At 39.3% G+C, this 24,203-nt stretch overlaps 1 protein-coding gene across 1 annotated transcript in view; it reads left to right on the top strand.

Moving 5' to 3' along the window:
* The first annotated feature begins 1,368 nt into the window (after nt 1–1,368).
* The window catches only part of LOC111875004 (box A-binding factor), a 70,866-nt gene continuing 48,031 nt past the window's right edge, over nt 1,369–24,203 (top strand). Inside the window, exon 1 of the mRNA XM_033755677.1 lies at nt 1,369–1,408. The gene's annotated coding sequence lies outside the window, so the exon portion shown is untranslated. The remainder of the gene's footprint in view (nt 1,409–24,203) is intronic.

Below are 24,203 nucleotides of genomic sequence, written 5' to 3'. Positions count from 1 at the left end.
TGACTTCTAAATTGTGCAATTGTACTGTATGCTGGACTCAATCAGAATCTGCAGATACTTTTTAAAACTTTTAAATGACCTGTGCAGAATGTCGGCTCATTGTATTTACACGCCTCCATTCGAAACTATGGAACTTTTTGTTACCAGACATTATTTACAGGAAGCGTACAATAGCCCACGTATCGAGAGACAGACTAATTGCCCTTCGACTATGGAGAGCATATTGGAAATCATTTTGATATAGCCCTAACCGTAAATTTTCATTTGCAGTACTTTGCATTGTGGAAGTCAGCTATGCATATAGTGAATACAGACAGTCGAAAAGGGGCGATACTGCAGTGGATGGTTAGATGGAGAGCTAATATCTCATCGCCAAAGATCGTGATATTACAAAATGTTATGCAGAGTGTAGGACTGGAGGGATTCTGTGACATGTTTTAAATGCTGGAATAGCATGTACAGGTGAGCTGAGAAACTTCGAGAAGAACATGGAAGGAAGAAACAAGACAAGACTGTAAATGAAAGGATAACATTTTAATTGAACTTAAGGAAGCAGGGTGTGGACTGGTTTCGTCTGTTCAGAATGGAGTCCGGTGAACGGTCATTTTATCCTGGTATTAAATTTTCCGGTTGCATAAAAGTTGAGTGACTTCCTCACTAGATGGACGACCGTGAGCTTCTCGATATATAATAAAATAAATCAATAATTTTGTACCGAACTGTAGCTCTGTATTTAGTGGGTCGTGACCAAAGGTGGCCGTGTCTTTATGACGCTTCATGTAGGCCCGACCCCTCTTATCAGCAGATGCTTGCTCTGTTTGCTCTTCCTGTTGCCACGGTTACTCTCTGATAACTACCTCGAAAAAACGACTTAATATCCGTCACATAGGTAACTAAGGTTCAATGTGAATAGTGCTTAACTTGGAAATTAGTCCTTATTGCTTTACGTTTGTGTTCATATAACCTCCCGCTACGGTGCTATAAGACTAATACGTCACGTAGGGATAGGCTGTTTTAATGTTACGTAAATTACTTTTTTCATTAGATCGTGCGATGTTTTAAGTGTTCACAGTGGCGTTAGAAACGTGATAATAGATATGAAAAAGAACCTTATGAATATAACTATACAGTTCAATCTCTGATTATAACTTCGATTACCTTCGTGAAGGAAATTAAGTTTGGATCAAACCAAGATGGCTGCCGCGTCTGGGTGTGTTAAATGGCGGTGAATCATTCCTGAGAAAAAAAAATATGCTTCAATTCCGAAGTCACAGTTTGCTGTTGCAGAAGAAGATCGACTCGCCCTACATTTAGTGTATCCAAACACCGTTCAGGTTTCCGACACTGACTGGAAGACACTGCGCCAAGTTACACGCGTCCAACTGCTGCAGATCGCCAGGAAACGCCCGTGAGTTACTCTCTGTTTCTGGTTTTACGAAAACATTAGCGTGTTTACGTCTATTTTGTGAAAATGCTATTCTAAAAGTTTACACTTATGTAGTAAACGGCTTTTGTTATGACAGAAAATAGATAATGTGTATCACGACGTTATCACCGTATTCTAAACAACTCTTCAGATTGCACGCAAGTTGACGATAAAGTCCCAGAAATCTTCACATCATGGCAGCGCTCATACAGAAATATCCTAGAGGAGAGTTTCACGTCTTTATGTCTCTGTACATAGACACCTGATGCTCCTTTGTCACAGATGCAATCTATCATAGAAAAAACTAATTGGTAAAAGAGATATTGCAATGCACAGGGCATAATTTTATTGTCATAAATTCATGTATGTACGCTTCTGAAATGAGGACCACTTAATATACATTCATAACGTAATATATTTTGCATAATGAATCAAGTTTTTTTATGGAACACACTTCTCTTTTTGAATTTAGTATAACTCGAGGTAAGTAGCATGTGAAATAGAAAATATTATAAAATAGATTGCATGAAAATTAAGTTCTCCCAACAAATTTAAGTGTGCTTCTCTTACACGAAATACATCTGAATTTCGATAAGTTTTTGAGTGTAGGAACATATTCTCAATAGGTCGATATACATGATCCCTTTATGCAGTCAGTGAAATGAGACATACATACATATATTATATACATTCAAATTTATTCACCATCATCTTCATCATGGGCCATTGCAGACCTGTTGCACGTACAAGAATTTATAAAATTGTGTTCACTTCGTTAGACAGACGAGAGAGTGCATTTGTTTCCTAAACTTTCTTTCATTCTGGCAACAATTCATCACAAATTTCTTTCCCCAGACACTACATATAATGTGGCTCTAAAGTAGAAATATTTGTAATACATGAGCTAGAAATTATTTAATTTTATTTAAGAATAATATTTCATAACGTTTTTTAGCATAGACTTAATAAAGTATTTAGTTTTCAAACGAGATGCTCATATAAACGTTTATGTAATTTATTACCGATTTTATTACATTCTAAAACTAGTATTAACTATCAGTGATCTTCAATAGAGATTTAAAATATCAGTTCAAAAAGAAAATGTTATTTTCGTGTTTGTAATTAAAGGGCACGATATGAATGTGACATAAGTTTAAATAACGATGCACATATATCATGCTAACATTAAATAACTATTTTTGACATGTGGTACATTAGGATTATGAAGATAATTTAAATACAGAATCTACACTTCACTTGATAAATATGTTCCTCACATTTCCGCATTCTGATCACATTCATATGAATATGTAAAGGACCTAAAATGTTCACTTACCGAATGCTTGCTATATAAAGGAAAAGGGTTGATGTTAAGTGACATTACATACATACGAGTGCAATGTCTGTAGTTGATATGAACGTCTTATGGAAGAACAGATTTCAGTCAAATACAACTCTTAATGTAAATCAATTAAAAGGTAGTTAAAAGGTCACATGTTTCGAAGATTTTGATTCGCCATGATCAGAACTTTATATTTGAAACGTGGAGAGGAAATTTTATGAATAAAGCAGTCTTCTGGGATTTGGCACCGTGTATATGTGGTGTTAACCGACGTTTCGGAGGAACGTATCGCCTCCATTTTCAGGGTAGAAGAAAAAATATAAGAAATCTGCAAGCGAANTAATTTAATACACATTCAATTAATACAAAGGGAATGCAACCACCCACCTTTAAATAAGCATCTCTTATAACAAATCCTCGAATCCGCACCCCCAAAAATGCCTTTTTGGTTTGCATCTTAGAATATATTGTTTTGTGAGCGATTTTATGTATTATATAATGTGTGAATGTATTTAAATCTGCACGCCTACAATAGGCTTATTACTGCGAAATTTGAAAGTAAGAAAATAAACATGTAAAAAAAAATAAGAAAATAAGCTACCTAGATCCTAAGCACACAATTGCGACAACAGTTCGATTCGATATTTTACGGAAGTACATTAAAATATTTAGAGGCTTCAGAACTCAAATATTTTACAGTTTCGTGATTTACACTTGTGCTGGCTCTTCGTATTTCTATGATTTTAACCCAAAAAATCATAGAATTTTTTTCGATAATTATCGTTAATAGAATTACCTACAGGAGGAAATCTTATTATTCTGAGCGTGCAATTCTAAAAGTTATGACTGCACTTAATTTATAGAAGTTTATTTCAAATTTTTCTACAACTAATAATATTATTGTTAACAACACTGAAAATAAATCTTAGACACACTGCAAGTTTGCAAAATAATAATAATTTCTGTGTTCTATATAGATTCGAATGTTGGAGGTTAATTAATTAATTCGCTTAGTGGGGGATGGAGTCCAACTGGGCCCACCCGGCACGGCGGCCACTGAGTGGCCTATTGTAGCCTGCCTCCGGGTGATTATGATGATGGAGAATTTGGTTGAATGAAGATTAATAGGGGAAACCGAAATACTCAGAGAAAACCCGCCCCAGCGCCACTTCGTCCACCACAAATCCCACTTGACCAGACCCGGGATCGAACCCGGGCCGCCGCGGTGGGACGCCAGCGACTAACCGCTTCAGCTATGGCGCGGCCATGTTTGACGTTAATGAAATAATAAATGCAAAGCAAAGGAGGCAACTGAAACGAGCTTCCTTGGAGTATTCGTAGGATACAGAATGACGGATTACAAATGCAATAAAGTTACGCCTATTAGAGGAAACCGGGAGTAACAGCGATGCAATTTATTAAAAATTGGCTTGGACATGTGGAAAGAACTTGAGGTTCTCATAGCGGAGATTATGAGGGGTTGTTTTTCTGGGATATGACGACGAGTAGCCCGTTGAAATCAACGGATATTTCGGAGGAACGTGTCGCTTCCATCTTTAGGGTCGAGCTCTGCTTGCTGCCTGCTTCATTCGGATGTTTGTCTGGCTTTTTTTCGACACTGAGGATGGAGACGAAATGTTCCTCTGAAACGCCAGTGAACTTTCAGTGAACATTAAATCCCAGAAGATAGAACTCTTCACTTTTGAAAGAATGCCTGGAAGGTGAACCCCGAAGCTGCTCCATTAATATGCATCGGAAAGAGGAAGACAAGAGGGATCGTCCAGAAGAAAGACGAAAAAACAATTTTTGTCCTTGCAAATCGAAAAAGCCTAGAGCCTGTTCTGTGATATTTATGACTATATTATTATTATTATAACATTCGATATCGTTGCTTATTCTCGACGTCCTCATAATAATAATCACATTCATCATATATACTAATTATTGCAGACTTCCTGAGAATCACAATTCAGTGAAACATAGCTATAACATTTTCCTGCGAAAGAAAAGACTTGTAGAGACGGTTGCTGTGTATTAGAATGCTTAATATGAGTTACAATACTGTACTCGAGCGTCAGCAAACAAAGCTAGTATCAAGCCACATCTGTCTCGACCGTAAGCTTGTTCAAACATCACCAGCAGCGGGAGAACTATTGTGCAACTCGGTGTGTTACCATCAGAAAACAAGGAAATTTCCAGTCGTTCTCGTACCTCACAATTTACGCTGTAGCTTCTTCGGGATTTTAACGTGTCGTTTCTCAAAATAGAAGAAGAAATATACTTGGGATACGTATTAAATTATATTGCACATTGCACGGTAGAAATAGGAGCGCGGAGAGAAGGCAAATTCTGACACTTCTTAAAGAATGACAGACATGAAGCAGATTTTGGCTGTGTTGAAAAGGATAGTGTAAGATCCTCTAACACACGTTTATATGCTAGTGGCGGTTCATACTCTTGTGTACAGTTATCAGGTCGAGAAGATTCAAAACGTTCTTGCCCCCCCCCCAAACATTGATCGATCTTGACCAGATTGCACCACCATTACACGCGATTTGCTCGTATTTTTAATTTAACGTATATTCGCACCTTGTCAACAGAGTCGTTGAAATTGCGGCTCAAAAATTTTCCAGGCCTTCGACCCGGCGAGCCTCTGCTGAAAATCGCCATTGTGTCCTGGGCTGCACAAAGAAGCACAAATCCCTACATTCAGAGGGATACCTCATCAGCTCCTCTTAAGATACTGCAAGTAGATGTATATATTTAACGTATCGTATTCACGATTAACCAAAGTCCTCTGCTTATTATTCTTCCTTGTTTTTTTGATTGCTTATAACCAGTTAGGTGTAAAAATTTAATCATTACCTAATACTGCGGAGATTGGTTTCCTTCGTGATCTTGGGATCAAGTCGTGATCTGACACAGTCACCTCGTGAAACTACAGAACTCTTATATATTGCACATCAATATAGCCTATTCCTTTAAACAGAAATTCTGTCTCTATTTGTTTTCAACTATCACGAATTGTCTCGCCACGGCGAGATTTTTAAACTCCATAACCACTCATTTTCAGAATCACAAAACGCACAATGATTGTCACTTGTTTTATAACAGCTGCATTCACTTTGCGACATCTTGAATGGATGTAGTCCGACAGAAGTAACCATGTACCAGCAAGCTAAGCTCGAAGCGATACACTGATCTAATATACGAAACATGGTACCGCATATCTTGTTGAACAAGAGCTGTAAAACAGAGATATTGCCGTCGGCAGATCTGTAGCCAAAGCTAGCACCTTATCTTTGTCCATATGCTGCTGCTGGCACAATCTTTGGGCCTTCTATCTCTCCAACACGCACGCACACATACACACTTAAACTGAAACTGATTACTTCCGAGGGTAACATATCGTTGTATTACACCCTATACACAAACTAAGTGTTTATTGGAGTGGGGAGAGGGCTTAAATCACACTTAGTCTCGTGATGATAATAGTTCAGGAATGATAATAATGTTTATCCGAGTTCTAACTCCCATCTCCAGACACTACCGAGGTTATCAAGCCGCAGAACATATCCGCTCAAAACTGAAGAAAATTAGCAACTTCAGATTCGAGTAATTGGTCTGTGTAAGCATTTGATTTGCGATGCTAGATGTGGTATTAAAATCGAAACAGAAGAGACTTATGACGAAGGTCGACGCGATAAAACGGATGTTCAGTAACCGACAGCTTCACAGCTTGTCTACAGAGACGACGCCTAACATTAGCAGACTGACTGACTGACTTCAAGATTTCGAATGTTTCTTCAGTACTGCTACTTCTAGATCCCTTCAAGATATGCAATGTTTTATGCATTCTGGAGCTCATTACAGCATTTACAAACTTCAGCTATTTCAGTGAAGTACACGTTCACACTTCGCTTCCTTAAGACATTTTCATACTGCCCCCCCCCCTACAGCTAGGTCTCAAAAGTGGCCTTTTATCTTCTGGTCGTTCTACCCTAATTTTTATATGTTCATTATTCATCCCATATGCGATATACGTATATCCCACCCATCTCTTACACTAACAGAATAATATTAAGAGTGTTGCCGTTGCTAAGCAATGGTACCTGAGCTGTCACTGTAGCGTTTGCTTGAATGTGGGAAGTTCTCACATTTCATTCAACAAGACGTTTCCAGGCAGTGAACCTTCAGTGAAGGTTATCCAGTTTCTGGGAACTTCGTTACTGCCCGACAAATAAAACGCAACAACTAGTAGAGCAAACGCTATGCAGTCATGGATCGTAAGTCAAGGAATTAGAGGGGAAAGAAGTCTCAATTCCCAACATCCTCCCCACCCTGGTCAATCGAAAGGAATGACCAGGACCACGCAGAAACACCCAATTTCCATCGTTGTAGTCCAACTTTTACGTTATTAAGAATCTGCTGACTAGCAACTGGAGCGTGTTTACCGAACCGTTGCATAGCAACGGCCCTATACGCTCTAATATTGGATTGAAGAGAGACAAGTTTTACCTTGCCATGCCAAGATCAAATATTTTTATGCCAAATTGGTTTCGGAATTTGCCCCTTTCGACATGTCTCATTCAACAAATTATGCAATTCTGCCGCTGAAGTTCTCATCAGTTCCTCATTCGCGTTAACAGTATTTTCAGTTGTAATGTATCCAAAGGCCGGTCACGGTAGCCGAGCGGTCTAAGGCGTGCACTGTCTTCGCTCGCTCGGAAGCCGGAATCGTGGGTTCGAATCCCACTCAAGACATGGATGTTTGTGTGCGTTTTTCTGTGTTTGTATACAGGTAGAGGCCTTGCGACGATCTGATCACCCGCCCAAGGAGTCCTACCGTGTGTCTAAGACGTAGAAAATCCGAAGTGAACGGAGAAGTTCATGGAGGTTGGCCTAGGCCCACTGGGGCTGTAGTGCTAAGGGGGGGGGGGAAATGTATCCGAAGTAATAAAAGTTTCCCCAATCTAACTCCACACCCATTTGGAGACTGTGATTTCTAGTCACAAGTCAGTGAAACAGAATTAAGTATGAGTTTATGCAGATTGATATAATGGGGATATTAACTGAGATTTGCTGTTTTCATGGTTTCAGTAACAGAAAACTCATTTTATTTTCCTACGAAATTGAAATGTATCAAGAATATTCATGTCCTCTTGAAACTGAATAAGAAGTTCTTTTGTCGTTTGAAACGAGGGATGAGTACATTTTCTCCAGCAAACCAGTTCTTTACATTCAAGTATTATAAGTCAAGATAATTGGATGAAATGAAACACTTCTAATTTCTTCTATAAAATATCATTTAAATTTAGTTAAATATTTACTCCATATCAACAAAACATATGACGTCAAATTGTGTTAGTGCTTACGTGTTGAAGCAACGTTAAATAACTCCTCACTTGATCGTCCTGTATATTTTGCAGAAAATTCTTGGTGAGGCATTGAACATTTGGCTACCAGAAAAAATGATGTAGACAGCGTTTCTAAAATTATTATTAGATTATCTTCCTGCCGAATTTGTATGAAAAGTATTCGGATTATTTGTCAAGTGTTATAGATAGAACCTCAAGATGGTTCCTTATATCTCCAATCAGACCCTTGGTTGATAGTCGAGTAAAATTTACAGTAAAAATTTTCGTTTCAAATAGATCATCACAATCATCATCATAATCACCACCACCACCACCATCATCATAATCACCACCACCACCACCACCACCACCGTCATCATCATCATCATCATCATCATCATCATCATCATCATCATCATCATCATCATCATCATCATCAAGGGTTAGTCCCATTTGTAGAAAATACAGCTCTTATAGATGAGGCACTCCGAAAGTAGGGCAAATGCGTGTCGCTTTCAGGGCGTGATCAGTTACAAACAGACCAGCGGTAGCAGCATATTGGTAAAACGTTTGTCAATGTTCCTTGCCACATTTCTCGGAAGGCGCTGTATACGCCTTGCAGTTATGCGCCATATTGCTAGTGGAGCACAGCACCTGAAGCTGTACGCCTATACTGAAGAATTCCGTACTGCAGCCTATATGTAGTGTAAGAATTGTCTATAGCAGCCAGGGTCCTCTTCTTGTCTAATTTTAGAATCGGTCGCAGTTGTCCTCGCTGTAAGTTGTGTAGCTGGCCGTCTCCTTTCGTTCGGTCATGAGGTCGTATCTCTCCTAAGGTATTTGCGACTATCGCACCAAGTTTTCACATCCCTCGCCTTCTTTCTTCCACTCATGAGTACATGCCTGCAGGCAGATGGTTCTCAGAGTCCTTGGTTCATCCCGTTCTTCCCGAAAAGCAGCGAAAGAGATTCGATGTACATAACTGGGCAATTAAAGTATTGGATCTATTGTTTATTTTTCTATTTTATTTGTAGTTTAATTAATGACTCTTCCATCTCAAATAAGAGTGTCGAATTGTGAACCCTGAAGTGAAGCGGATGTGGACTGAAACAGTCGTTTGGGGTACTATCCCGAGATTTGTCTCGAGGGACACAGAGAAACCACGAAATATCTCAATCGGGATAGTCGGTATCTCAGCCGAGATTCGAACCGATCACCTCTCGAAGACAAGTCAGAAGCTTTACCGATTGAGCCAGCTTCATCTGTCCTCTCTTTATATTGCAAGAATGTTTGCTTCTGAGAGGAGTAGGCTCGTACGTGTGTGAGATTCATGCATCAATCTTCACGGTGATGTGGCTGCAGAATTTGAGCCTTGGCGCGCATCTCATACTCTGAATTTTTCTTTCATGGTGGTTCTGCAGTTATCTTAAAACATTCCACGAGACATCATTCCTACTTAAGCACTCCAAAAAATTAATGTACAGGCTATACATTTTTTTATTAACGCACAGTATATCAACGATTTTAGTGCTAGCGCTAGAGAGACCAAACATAAATTGGCACCGGATTTTGTTAGTTGCTTTTTAAATTCGATTAGAAACAGTATACTGAATTCAGTTTTTAAAAATTTATATTTGCGACCACTGCTGGTGTAGCTCTTCTCTTCTCCTATAGGATTAGTTCTGTGTAGTAATGCTGAATGGCGGACCTGTCAGACTCTGAGCATCGGTTTCATCGGGGGCTGGCACTTCATGCATTTTTACCGTTGATTTAATCGAATTGGGGTTATGGGATTAATACAGTCACGTGTATATATATATATATATATATATATATATATATATATATATATTGTCGCCTAGCAACGCGCCGATACAATTCGCAACTCTCATGTTACGCGCGTGCCCCAAGGCCTCTGTGGCTCAACAGTTCCTGCATAGAGCAATTACGTCACACTATAGTTGAAGACATGAAAGCAGCGGAGCTAACAGTTTATTTGCTGATTTTTATAATTCTGAAGTATGAAGACATTCCCTTATAAGTTTATACGATATCCATGTTATGTTTCTTTACAGAAACAAATTTGCATAACAGATTTATATATTGTAAACATATAGTTCGTAAGTGCTCAGTTTATAAAATGATATAATATTTCGCGATGATCACCTATTTCATATTCATTGCAGAAATATTTTGAAGTTCGGCGTTCACTACATTTACTACTCCTTGAGCAGTACTGGGTTTACAGGATTCAGATATCTGAATAGAGTTTCTGGTCGGGTTGAAAAGGAACAATTCTAAATAAATGACTGCAGATATAATGAAATTTACTGACATCCTTCAAAACGGAAATCGCTTTGAGATCTGGAGGAAAGAAGAAGTTTAAATGCAACCACTGCTGACAAAGTAACTCAGGGGGGAGTAGCCATTGCGTGAGGAAGAGAACACTGACAATAGCAACAGTTTAAGTTGTTGTCATGTAGGTTTGACACCCATCCATACTGACTGCGGTGCTAACAATTTCTGGACGCTGAAGGCGAAAAAGCGTTGTTTTATCTCACGTGATGTACGTATGTTGAAATAATTTAATGAACTTGTATGTAAATCTACTTTTAAAAGGGTACCAATGATGAAAATTCCATCTTCTGGTATAGTCCTTTGAAAGTCAACCGATGTTTCGCAGAAACGTTTGGTGTCCATCTTCATCAATAAGGATAAGCCAAGCAAGAAGCTAGCAGGAAGAGAGCCATGCTCCTTTCTTGCTTCTATTATTCTTCGACCCTGGAAATGGAGGCTATATATTCCTCCGAAGTGTCTGTTGATTTTTAATAGCCTACACGGCGTTATATTCCAAGAAGATGGAATTATTCATAACCACCGCTGTGAGAAACTGCAATCCTGCAATACCAATAATGCTGAAAATCGGTCATTTAGAAGCTACAGTACGGAATATTCGGATTCTGCTAATCTAGCGATAACTGGATTGTATATTTAAGTAGTGATCACGCAATAAATAATACATTTTTGCTCCGCAAAAAGGACAGATTTTGAACATTTTAAAGTCATTTAAAAACTGTCCCTGCAATAACATACGGGTTATATTTCTCTAGAATATTATTTCTGAATGGACCTGAGCTGCTGCAATCGCCGTGACTCGTGACCGGTTTCATTTGTTTTGGAATCACTCCACATACTGTTTTTTTTTAATACAACCTGCCATGAACATTATCCATACCCGGTAAAGATTCCTGCAGTAGGAAATCCTCTATCGGTTATCAATTTCGGGTGCCATCATGAGACTTAACTATGTAACTTAAATATTTGCACAAGACTTAAAGGGGGAAGTCTTAGATCGACAGCCACCAATCACAAATACTCGTAAGAAATGTGTCGTACTGTCTGATAGCCATATCTCCGCCCATCAGTCACACTGATATAGGTGAGAAAGGGGTTTTGACATCCGCGAGATGGGGCTAGGATCCGTTGGTTTGTAGAGTACGTCTTAATCAAATATGCCCCTCCTTTGGAATGTTGAAACATCACACAAACGGCAAGGTGAGACAAGAGAGACAGTCCAGTGCAAAGAGCCGCGCCGAACACACCGACGACAATCTCCACTTCACACCTTGTTCGCAGTGGTCACTAGTGACGACTTATAAATAAGATTATAGCAAGCAATTCGGCCGTCAGCTGCAGGTAACGAGTCAAGTTCGTATTTATTTATTCCTCTACATTTACCACTCGAAGTTACAATATTTCATATTTGGCTGAGTTACTGGACGAATAAGTTTTAAATACTGCAATTCGTACAGCTGCTCTGCTTCCAAGGGATCTCCACACTTTAGCAGTGTTTATGAACTTGTCCTGCATCGGATGGTTCAAGGGTTTTCCGAGAAATTTCTATAGGAACCTTTTACTTCATACTTAAGCTGGTTCTTTGTCCTGTTGCGCTTGAAAGCTTATGTGTCTGTGTTTATTCTTGATTTAGTAGCATCTAATATCAAGTAGTCCGCCGGTCACGGTAGCCCAGCCGTCTAAGGCATGTATTGTCTTCACTCGCTTGGAAACCGGGATCGCGGGTTCGAATCCCACTCAAGGCATGGATGTTTAGTTTGTGAGTGTGCGATTTTCTGTGTTTGTGTACATGTAGAGGCCTTGCGACGAGCTGATCACTCATCCAAGGAGTCCTACCAAATGTGTAAGATCTAGAAAAACCTAAGTGAACGGAGAAGTTCATGGAGGTAGGCTTAGGCCCACTGGGGCTGTAGTGCCAAGGAAAAGAAAAATATCAATTAGTCCATGTTTTATAGGCAAAAGTACGTGGACTGAGGTCGATAGGAAGATACTATATAACTGCACACCAAATGACGATTCTTTCCAAGAGATTATAAACGCACGCAATGAAATAAGATTTGCGAATGTTTATGTAACATTGAATGCAGTAGAAGCAGAAGCTCGGTGGTGTGAGGATATGGATTGGATTCACCTGGCAGACAATAGAGGCCATTGGTGGGCTCTTATGAACTTGGCCATGAAACTTAGGATTCCTTAATCAGCTGAGAATTTCTTGAATAGCTGAGCGATTATTAATTTGTCAAGAAGGACTGTGTTCCATAGAGTTAGTTAGTTAAACAGCTGTCAGGTATGATTTTTGCAGCTTACTTCCCGTTTTCTTTCTGTTAAATGTTTCTTTCTCTCTATGAAATACCGTTTCATTAGAGTATGAAGGTGTGGCCCAGTGGCTTCACGCCCTTGCGGCTTGTTGAGCCTGTTTTCAGAATTTCGAGTAAAATGATTTCCTCAATGGGCTACCGCCCTCCAACCTATGACGATATTTCTATAACATATTGTGTGCTATTACACGTCGATTTCGTCGTGGGTTTAGCAAATCGGTATATTTGAAATGTGGATAATCAGTAGCCTTTGTATTTAGTTTTCACCGCCAATGTTGGTTGGCAATATGTTCTGACGTTCCCACGAATAATTAGAGCTGCAAATTCTGATCGAATCCTAAGACTCCCGTAATGTATTATAAAAATGTCATCATTTAGATTTTGGTCCACGAAATATAGACTGGAAATTCGCAAATTGTAATTGAGAGGCCTCGGGCTGGCGTTGCCGTTTAAATATATTCTGTATAAGGACAAATGTTTCAGAAACTAGACGGGGACTTCTGAACTGACATAGAAGAAAGTGGCAAGTTATAATGTGAGAAAATATGTCAACAGATATACCCTAATTTATGGGCTGTATTTTATAGCCTCTAACCCTGTACATATTTCCGGCAATAAGTAAACATGCGATGTGAGTCTGCAATTGAATTTCGTATGTTCCTACACGCACGAATTTGTGGATTTTTTTAATTACGCACACAACTTTCTGCATTCAGAGAAATTAATTAAACGAGAGACAAATATTCAGAATATACGTTCTGAGAGTGCAAATATATTTTTAAATTGTACAATTTTAGTAACTAATTTAAATTTGGTAAAGCTTAATATAATGCAGATCTTCCACTAGATTATAAGTTTCTCAAGAAAAACTCTGTCCTGTAGCACTGAGGGTTTAGAATTTTTCATATAGCGAGGAAGCGAGGTTCATCGTCGTATCTTCTTTTTCCTAGTTATTGTTCCTAACAGCGTCGGCAGAATTATTCGCACATGATACAAGGAAGAGGGTTCAGTAACGGAGTTTTCTCACTTCTACTCTCAAATGTTTTTCGGTACAATATTAGTAGTAATATCAACGGTTAAGTGGCGTGTTAACAAGTCCAAGTGAGGGACAGTTGTAAAGAACTATAAGGTATATTTTGGACTCTATCCAACTTCTGGTATATATAAGACAAAAAAACCACATCGTTTCGGAGACTGCATCTGTCTCCGTCCTCAGGTGGATAGGGCAAGATAGACCTACTCAGTTGGGCCCGTTAGAAAGAGCTAGTCTCAATCACTGGTCTGAATAGGGCTATCTTGCCCCATCCACCTGAGGACGGAGGCAGGTCCAGTCTCCGAAACGTTGTAGATAGAGTCCAAAATATACCTTATAATTCTGTACAGCATACACCATCGTCAGAATCCTTTCAAGTCTAGTTGTAAAGAACCAAGAAGTTCTCACGTTAACCCACAGGCATAGCTGTAATTGGTGAAATTACTCTTATAGGCTATAAGAAAATGTCTAGTATGTAATTTACACCTTCCATGCCACCAACGAAATACGTCGCTTTAAAATTAGTCCCTCTTTTCCGGACATCTTCTGTGTGTGGAGTTTTCTCTGAAAATAATCCTTCCTACTGTCTCTTGGCGGGGGCACGCGGTAGCATAGTTGATTGAGGCACTATACTACAAGCCGGAAGGTCGCGGATTCGAGTCCCGATGAGGTCACTGGATTTTTAAATTGGCCAAATCCTTCCAGCCGCACTATGGCCCTGGTGCTGACTCAGCCTCTAACAGGAATTACCACCAAGAATCTTCCTGGGGCGTAAAGGGCGGCCGGCTCGTAAGGCTGACAACCTCACCGCCATCTGTGAGCCGACTGTCTAGAAAATTTGAGAGCCTCAACACCTCACAACCCTATGGGTCTCCATGGCCTGTTACAGGGTTAGCTTTACCTCTTTCTTACTGTATTTTGGCTCTAAGCTAACCAACTTAGCATCTCTGAAACTAAATCTAGCAGTTGATATGGAAATATAAAGGATTCAAAAAGCTTTTGCTGAAAATCTCGGAAGGTAAATGTTGAAAAGGACCGTGAATATAATTACTCACACGAAGTCATTTATTTGCTATTCCTGTGCGAAGATCTCGGAAATCAAGGGAGCCAGTTTAAAGAACAGGACATGCTTTCGCATTTCCTNTTTACTCGCAGTTCATCCCCTTCCCTCTCTGCTCTAACGGTATCCTCTTCAGTCTGCGTTACCGTGTCTCACGGTGTTGTCGCTTGCAGATTTACCTATACTTTTTCTTCAACCCTGAAGATGGGGGCGATACGTTCCTCCGAAACGTCGGTTAACACCACATATACACGGCGCCAAAGCCCAGAAGACTGCTTTCTTCAATTTTTTTTCACTTACTGATGCATATGGCAGTTACAATTTGGAAACCATTTTGTATATATATGTAAGTTCACTACCTTTTACGGACAAATAAGGACTGCAGTGCAGGAATTTTATGGAAACGAATGGAAAAAAAATGGACAAAGAAATGATTCTCCGTTGAATTTCAGTAGGCTTTTCCACAAGTAATACAATATTTCGTCTAGTTTAGGGGGATAAATTAGTAAATAAAATTATCATTCGAACTAAACCTATTTAATTTCAATGTCGGTAAAACACCGTTACGTTAGATGGTTGCCGAATCAGACAAAAGTGCCATAACCGTAGCAATAATTTTCAGTTTCATTTCTGAAAAACGGTAACGTTTACAGGCCTCTCTATTCGTCAGAAGCAGGAGATCGCATCCAGGGGCTGTCATATTTTTCCACTTTCAGGAACATGGTTGCCCACTTAGAAACTTTCCATCTTGTTTTTAAATTCTCAACGAGATTAGATAAAAAATAAAACATAAATGGAAGAGGATTTGAGATAAGCGAGTTCTGTTAATGAAGTAAATTTTATAAAATGCTGTGTAAGTCTTATATGTTTTATTCTTCTCTGAAAAGAATGCATACGTTTTGTTAAGATATAAGTGCAACATCTCACATGTTCGCCAACTTCACTTTCTTCATTTACCCGGCAAGTCTTACGACCTTTCCGATCTTTTGGAAGTCCTGAATATTCTTCATTCTGTATCTGGCCGCTAACCAAATGACGACGGCTATACTGTGTAACAGTACGGCCAACTGAACCACTCCCACATGCCCTACTGGGCTACGTTCAACGCAGAATATAATACAATATTTTAATTGTCCATCTCTTCAATAAAATCGCTATGGCGCCGCATGGGATTATGGTGACAAAATGCGCTGATACTGCGTGGAACGGGCTGGTTGCAGGCAATACTAAATCTCAAGGAAAGTTGAGGGTTCTGCCGGTAGCTGGATCTAACAAAAATAGCATCTCCTTTGTCCATTCATTCATTCATTCATTCGGCAATGGCTCTACAGCCCTTTGTTGGACCTTGGCATCTTCTACAGTTCCTTAATCTTTCTTATACAGAAGGTAGGGCTCTTTGGACGAGTGATCCGCCAGTCGCAAGATCGCTACCTACACACAGGATAATACAAACACAGAATAAACGCACAAACAGACATCCATGCTTCGAGTAGAATTCGAACCCACGATCCCAGCGTTCGAAGACAGTTCATGCCTTAGGCCGAACGGCCATCGTGATCGGCCGCCTATTCTTTGTCAGCTGTTGACAATTCCACGAAAAATGCTTCGATCTATTTAGAGTTACTTGAAATTAGTACTTTTTTTGTATCTTCATTATTAATTGTTGTGGTGTTAGGATTGGAATATGAATACGCGTAGTCCGTAGTAAGGAAGAGGGTCGAGTTAGAAACTCTGCCGATTTCTAACGTGTTCGGAAAAGTGGATTTCATACAACATTCTCTGTCGGGCCAGACTGCAGCATTTTAAAAACTAAGTTCAAATTTAGTATTGAAATAAATCTGACAGTTTCGAAATTAGTAGAACATAATTTTGACATGGAAGAGTGACGTATACTACATTTAGACTGTATACACCTAAGAATTAACTAACTAAGTTCATAAGATATAGAGCTATATAATGTGCTTTCTGAAAATTTGTTCCGTTAGACCTTAGCCGTTCACAGTGGCCGCGCGGTCTAAGGTATGAACTGTCTTCTCTCGCTCGAACACTGGGACGTGGGTTGGAATCCCACTGAAACATGGATGTCTGTGTTTGTGTTGTCCTCTATGTAGTGGCCTTGCGACGGGCTGATCACTTGTCTAAGGAGTCCCACCGACTGTGTAAGAAGAGGCCAGGGCCCAACAAAGGGCTGTAGAGCCATTGAAAAAATATACATTTAAGACAAAATTCTCAATAACGTCCGATCTCCGTGAAAGTTCAGGATGGAGTAGTCCTGATCAGAACAAGCAAGATTCTGTCATCTCAGAAATCTGTGTCTCACGCCTGCAGTGTTTGTAGCAATAGGTAGAGCTTTTTTGTGATCTAAATTCGAAGTCCTACTCAGTGACTCAGATATTGATAGACCTTCATGTAGTCGACAGGTGTTGTAAAAATGGAACAAATATTAGAACGCATGAGTGTACGAAAAAATTAGAAAGAACTGAGTTTCTTCCACAGCATTTGAATTACATATGATAGCTAATAAATAAAAGAGAATGTGTGTGATTTTGCGTGTTAAAGCCCTAACTTAAAAGCCAGTGAACATAGAAAGCTGAAATTTGTCGTACATACTTACAGAAAACTGAGGGTATTTATTTTGGGCGGTTCTTTAAAGTGCCTTCTGTTTACGGGCTGCTCTTAAGGAATTTGCATATTAGAGATATTTCCGTGCAGAATTCAAGTTGGCAACAACAATGAGTATTTAATGGGAACAAAACCTGTTTGTACCATCTATTTTCATTTATTAGGTGACTTGCAAAGTTACATTTATGTGATATTCCAAATAAGTGAAGGAATAAAAATAATAATTTGTTCTGAATATTGCAGATATTATTGCGAGTATTTTAGCATTTGTGTTTCCCTCTAGGAGCAAAAATTATATATTGTGGCGCAGAGACCCGTTGCTAAACGGCGACTCTCTGAACAGCGGCCTTTGCTAGGTAACGCCCACAGCATGCACGCAACAATAGAATAATGGCGTTATGCAACTCGTTTCTAAGCAACGGTTCGGTGAACACGTTCCCACGGAAACGAATGCGCGCAATAATAGGAGGACAGTGCTTCCTGCTGGGTCCGCCCCGAGGCTATATAGCGAGGACCCCAGGACGGCTCAGTGCAGTTCAGTTGAGTAAAGTGAAGTGAAGTAATTGGCTGATGAATGGGAGAACTCAGTTGGCAGTTTTCAGTTGAAAGTCAACATGTGAAAGAAGACTAGGAGTTCTGTGTAAAATGGCCGCCAGCCGGAGACCAGCTGATAGGCAGTTCTGTACGAGAAACTGTGAAGAAGAGAGTTGTAAGAGTGCGGCTAGGAAAAGAAGACTTTATGTGCGATATCAGGAATGTGTAATTCAACGAAACTCTTGTAGTTCCTGTGTTAAATCCGTTGCCAGGAAACGGCTAGTGGAGACTGTATTAGGTTGAGGACACTAGTATGTGTGTGTCAGTGATCTGTAAAGTGTAGTTCAGAGTGGTATATACAACTGGCCATAAATCCAATAGCCAATCCATACCCTTGCATTGTCACACCCCTAAATCGTGACAGTACTCCTATATCATGCGTACTCCTCTAATGGCAGCAATGCGACTAAGAAACCGTCTGTGAGGTTATGTTGTAGTGCATTTAACCGTTAAATATTATAGATGTTTAGAAAAAATATTTTTTTTATTGCTAGTGGGGTGGGACTAAGTCCCTTGTACTGCGGCCACTTCTGGCCTATTGTACCAGCCCCAAATGATAGGTGAGGGTGATTGTGGAGCAGTTGGTGGAATGAAGATTGGCAGGGGAAACCGAAGTACTCGGAGAAAACCTGCCCCAGCGCCACTTTGTCCACCACAAATCCCACTTGACCAGACCCGGAATCGAACCCGGGCCGCCGCGGTGGGAAGGCAGCGACTAACCGCTTGAGCTAGAAAATATGTTGCTCTAAGCATAATAAAAATAACTCTATCCAGTCTACCTTGAATAGAACGACTTTGAATTTGCTTGTCTTAAGGCTGTGACGTGTCTGCCACTGTTATGTGGAAGACCGAAGGAAGATTCATATAACATGGCATTTTAGTATGCAGCATTGTTGGGTGATGCTAACGGTTTGGTTGGTTCGTTCGCATATTCTCATCTATAAGTAGATGAAAATTGTCTTTTTATCCACTTGGCATTAAGAACCCGACTCTCAATACGAATAAGAGTCACAGATGTTTAAAATTTACATTGCTATAAGCTTAAAAGAAATAAATTAATATAGATTCTGGGAAATAAACTGTCGCTTTCTTGAATAACATGAATTCTACCAATTGCATATGTGCAGAAATTTGACGTGTTCCCCAGTTTTGTAGGAAACGTGTAATAAATATTCACATAAAACTACCGTTTCAGTGCCTTCAATCAAAATTGAGACCCATAACTTAAACCAAACAAGGCCCTGGTACTCGTAGCTAATACCTGAATATCTTTTGCCTTCAGTCATATGTGTAAGCATGAAGGGCAAAATAAACTCCACATATGATATGTTTTTGTTCCAATTTACAGCGATCTTAAATTAGAAGTGCTCGCTTTCCATTGCTTCGTAACTTTTAATCTTAAGAGAGGTCTAGACGGCCTAATTATAAGGAAAAATTCAGAAAAGGCCAAACATTTAAGTAAACTGTTATCACCTGAAGATTACATCGAAGCAACAAAGAAATCTGCTGATAAACACGGACTAATTAAAACTAATTTTTGCATACTCACTAACAGCTCTAATATCTTTCTTAACATCAGAATTCGTATCTGAGTGAAACATAATACAAGTAGCATCTATCCAGGTCTACATGACGACTAGAAATCCTCTGGGAGGGTCCGCAGAGATACCAGGCAGTAAGACCATCTTTGCGTTTTATAAGAGCATATGTTCTAGTCATTTCTTCTTTAATATATAACTAGCTTGCCGATTTACTGGTATCGGTGGAAGAATAAAACTGAGTAAGTTAAATATCTAACTAACTAACTAATATCAGGGATCAAAGTCTTCTAGAGAAGCTGATAGTCGCTCATCTTTTCATGAAATTGCCTGCCTCTTGTGGAACACGAACGTTCATTAGTGTACGAGTTTGTTCAAGATGCTGCCGCTGGAGCCTCTTCTGAGTCAGACGAACCCAGTCCATGCAACACCAGGCATACATCCTGTGTCCTATGTCACTTCCACTCCGTGCCTGCCTGCCTGAAACCGAACTTGGAGATGTCAGTTTCTCTATTCCGGACATTTACGCTTATGATTCGGCGCGCGGTCGTTTGACAACGCCCATGGATGTTTGTCTAACTCGTCCCGTCGGCACGCGAGTAACAGCTTCAAACAATGGTAGGCTGGTGATTCCCTTCGGAAGGTGCTTTTCCGCTCGTTGTGCAACTCCGCTGCATCAGAATTCAGCAAAAGGGTGACCTAATTCTGTGACAATAATGTAGGCCATGGCAAGGGAGGTTTCTTGTAAGAACGTCCGGTTCTGCGTCACCTTTCCATTTATCAACGAAACTAAAATCGGGCTGGTCACTTTAAGAAGCTTTTAGGAATTCCACATACGTTCGCATTTTCGTAACACGTCTGAATGCTTGTCGCAAAGATACGAGACGTCTTATAGCAGATAAAACTGTAGACACATTTTTAGTTTCTTTTAGTGGTATAAATACGTACGTACATATAGTATTATTGTTCACTCTCTCACTCATGGGCTGAGCCCTTCTTGAGAAGCCGCCAATTGTGCAGCTACTCAAGAACTTCCCAGCATTTTATGGAAACCGAAAGTTCATTACCGTCTTCACAAGAGCCCTCCGCTGCTCCCTAACCTGAGCCACATCAATCAAGTCCATTCAATTCCATTCCTCTAAGATCTATTTTAATATTGTTCACCCTCTTACGTCTTGGCTTTTCTAGTCGTCTCTTTCCTTCTGGTATTTCCACATAATCCTATATGCATTCCTCTTCTCCCCTAATTCGTGCTACATGCCCTGCCCATCACATCCTCCTTGACTTCATCAGTATTCTTCTTCTTCTTCTTCTTCTTCTTATTATTATTGCCATCATCATCATCACCACCAACTACATTCACATTACTGTATTGGTATTTATTTATATATAACTTACACCGTCAAAATTATAATTTGTCAATTTAGGTAAGACATGCGTTGCAAACAATTATATAAAACGTAAGTTTTGAGGTTTTCACGGCGATGACAATGAAGCAAGTTGTCTTCTGGGTTTAGGCACCGTGTATTCTTCGTTTTGGCCGACGTTTCGGAGGAACGTAGCGCCTCCATCTTCAGAGCAGTTGAATAGCTGCTCTCCGCAGCTATTCAACTGCTCTGAAGATGGAGGCGCTACGTTCCTCCGAAACGTCGGCCAAAACGAAGAATACACGGTGCCTAAACCCAGAAGACAACTTGCTTCAATTATATAAAACGTTTGCATTGTTCACTGACTAACTCCTTAGAGCACAGTCTTCGAGAACTATTCAAGAAATTGCACGCCTGAATAGACTTCAGATTTTCAATTTAGTCCGATGACTCAGAAGCGATATCATCCTTATAGCTTTCCAAATAAGGCTATTGCTCCTCTTCTTATCACATTTCAGTTGATCGCTGTAGTAAATTATAGAAGAATTCCCCGTAAAGCAATTTGCTCATCACTCTTCTTAGGCGCTCTCTCTCTCTCTCTCTTAGGTCCAAGTTTTCCTCCCTGCTCTCTGACACCATCAGTTTGTGTCCTTTCCTTAGAGTGAGACTAGACCTTCGTGTTATTTTCTTGTGCTAAGTGTCCTATTTATTTAATGTCTTGTTTTATTTATCATTCTCTTACTTCGGCTGCTTTCAGTCACTAATTTATAACAAATAACTGGGACCGAAATTCTCAATTATCGTATTATTACAAAGAATATGTGCTATTTCGTACATAAACACTTGTGCTTGTCTGGAACAGCTTACATTAAAATAAACAGACTAGAGTTACGGCGAAGAAACCAAACTCGAACGAATTCCAGGAATGTTTGCATATCCGTAGCAGTTCTAGCAATAATCGCATCTCGGATAAACCTCATTGTTGTAGTAAACCATAAAATACCAAAATACTCCAGTGAATCCAATCCAAAACACTCCATATGAAATCTGGAACACCATGCTATGTCTAACCAAACTTTATATGAAGATTTCAAAATATCATTAATACAAAATGTAATTAAGTCAAACGTAAGCACATATAAAGACCGAACAACAAAGCATGTAAACCAACTCATAAGTGACCTATTCACCCAAACCTTGGAAAAAAGAAGACTGAAGAAAATGTGGTCAGAAGACCTTCTCGATGATGTGTAACCACACGGAGAACCATTAATGAATGGTACCCGTCACAAGCCTTCAAATTTTAAACCATTTACTTATTTCTCATATCGTTACTATGGAGTAGATGGTAAATTTTCAAGAAATAAAATAAAAAGAATATCCGTTTCAGACACTAAAATATGTAGCTAGTTTTATTATACAAGCGTCAACATAACTAGTACGTAGTAAATAACCATTGTTACTGTATGTATCCTTATTTGTTTTATTATGTACATTTGCTGCATGTTTTGATTCAGCTGGATCATCATGTGGAAATTTTTCATTATTTGTACTGTTTGTTATTGCATTGTATCCCTATGTATTTCTAATATGGGTCCATATTAGTAATTAAAATTAATTTCTTTACAATACCTGTTTCTTTATATTTTAGATATTAGCCTGAAAATGTAAAACATTATTACTCCGTTGAAAATTAAAAGTTAAAAATAAAAAATAATCTTTTATTATTATTTAGCGTGGAGTACAAGTCTGTGATGTATCGTAGAATAGATATTTTTCCTTGGAATCTGCGTTGTTTTTCAATTCTTTGTGCACATATTACTTGGTGGTTTTCCGCATTTATGTGAAATTATGTTCTGTTTTCCGTTTTAGTGACGATGGTAAAATTATTGTGCATGTTGTATCGTGTCCTATTTAAGGCTGCCACTTCTTGTTATTAGGTAGCGGTTATTCATATTCTGAGGTTCTATTTGCACTCTATTCAAGAGTAGCATAGTGCCTCAACCAACTACGCTACCGCCTGCCCCCCAAGATTGTAATGAGATTCATATTAATGATAACNAAGTGTGATTTCGAATATTTCGAATATAAGCCGCACCCCAGTTTTCCTCTTGAATTTTTGGCAAAAAATGTGCGGCCTATACATGCGTAAATACGGTAATTTGAATTCGCTTTACAAATACATAGAAACACAATCCAATAACGAATATTACATTTCATGGAAAATTGCCTAATTTTGACCCAGCTGGATCGAAACCTGTAGCAAATGTACATAATGAAACGAATGATTATACAATAACATCGGTTTGGTCTTTGCTCAGTAACGATCCTTACATGATTAACATTTCGTAGCTAAATATTCAACTATTGGAGTGCTATATGAATTCTTTTACGAATGAATGAATTGAATTCACGAATGAACTCTCTTCTGTAAGTTCGGGAGGACCGAATAGAAGTTAATGATTCTCCTCTATTCGTTGTAGCGGAAATGCCTGGTGGTCCCAAGATTCCTCGTACCCACGGAAACTTTTGCTGAATCTCTGTTAACATGAGAATGAGTTTTAGAGAGCCGTTGCATATCAAATGGACTTCTGCTCGGTCTTTGCTATTCTGGCTTACAGGTGGTGTTTGCCGAAACGTTACCTAGCAAACGATGGTTGGAGCATTTGATTCAGACCCCCCTGTTCCCTGTACAAACGCTTTAACTTTAGCCAATATTTGAAAATATGGATAACGTGCCCGAAGATAATTACGAATTAGATGAAATCAGCAGACATTTTCGACGTTAATCCTGGAAACCGAGGTTCCCAATCATTCGTTACACAATATCTCAGCAATTTTTGATGGTACTAAGAAAAATGGAACCAGATTTAAAATCTGAACATTTAGTTGGGCTGCAAATTAAAAATATCCACGTAAATACGAAATATTGAGTTATTTGATGAAGTTAGGTTAAGCTTCTGCAACAGAGAGATTCTGTTCCGTATCATATATATATATATATTTCCTGTCATAACCTTCCTACCCAGCTCGATGCTGTCGATGGTTTGGATTTGTGTTCGGAAAATAGTTATTAAAATCTTGGCCGATCTACCGGCCATCCTTGTTAGTTTTGTCGTGGTTTCACTCAGTATCTCCAGTGAAACTCGGGACAGTATACTGAAGTCGGCGACGTCAGATTCCTTATAAAT

Source organism: Cryptotermes secundus, unplaced genomic scaffold (assembly GCF_002891405.2).
Source record: "Cryptotermes secundus unplaced genomic scaffold, Csec_1.0 scaffold973, whole genome shotgun sequence".
Taxonomy (NCBI): domain Eukaryota; kingdom Metazoa; phylum Arthropoda; class Insecta; order Blattodea; family Kalotermitidae; genus Cryptotermes; species Cryptotermes secundus.
Note: the sequence above shows the minus strand (reverse complement) of the source record. Positions and strands in the feature narration are given on the sequence as shown.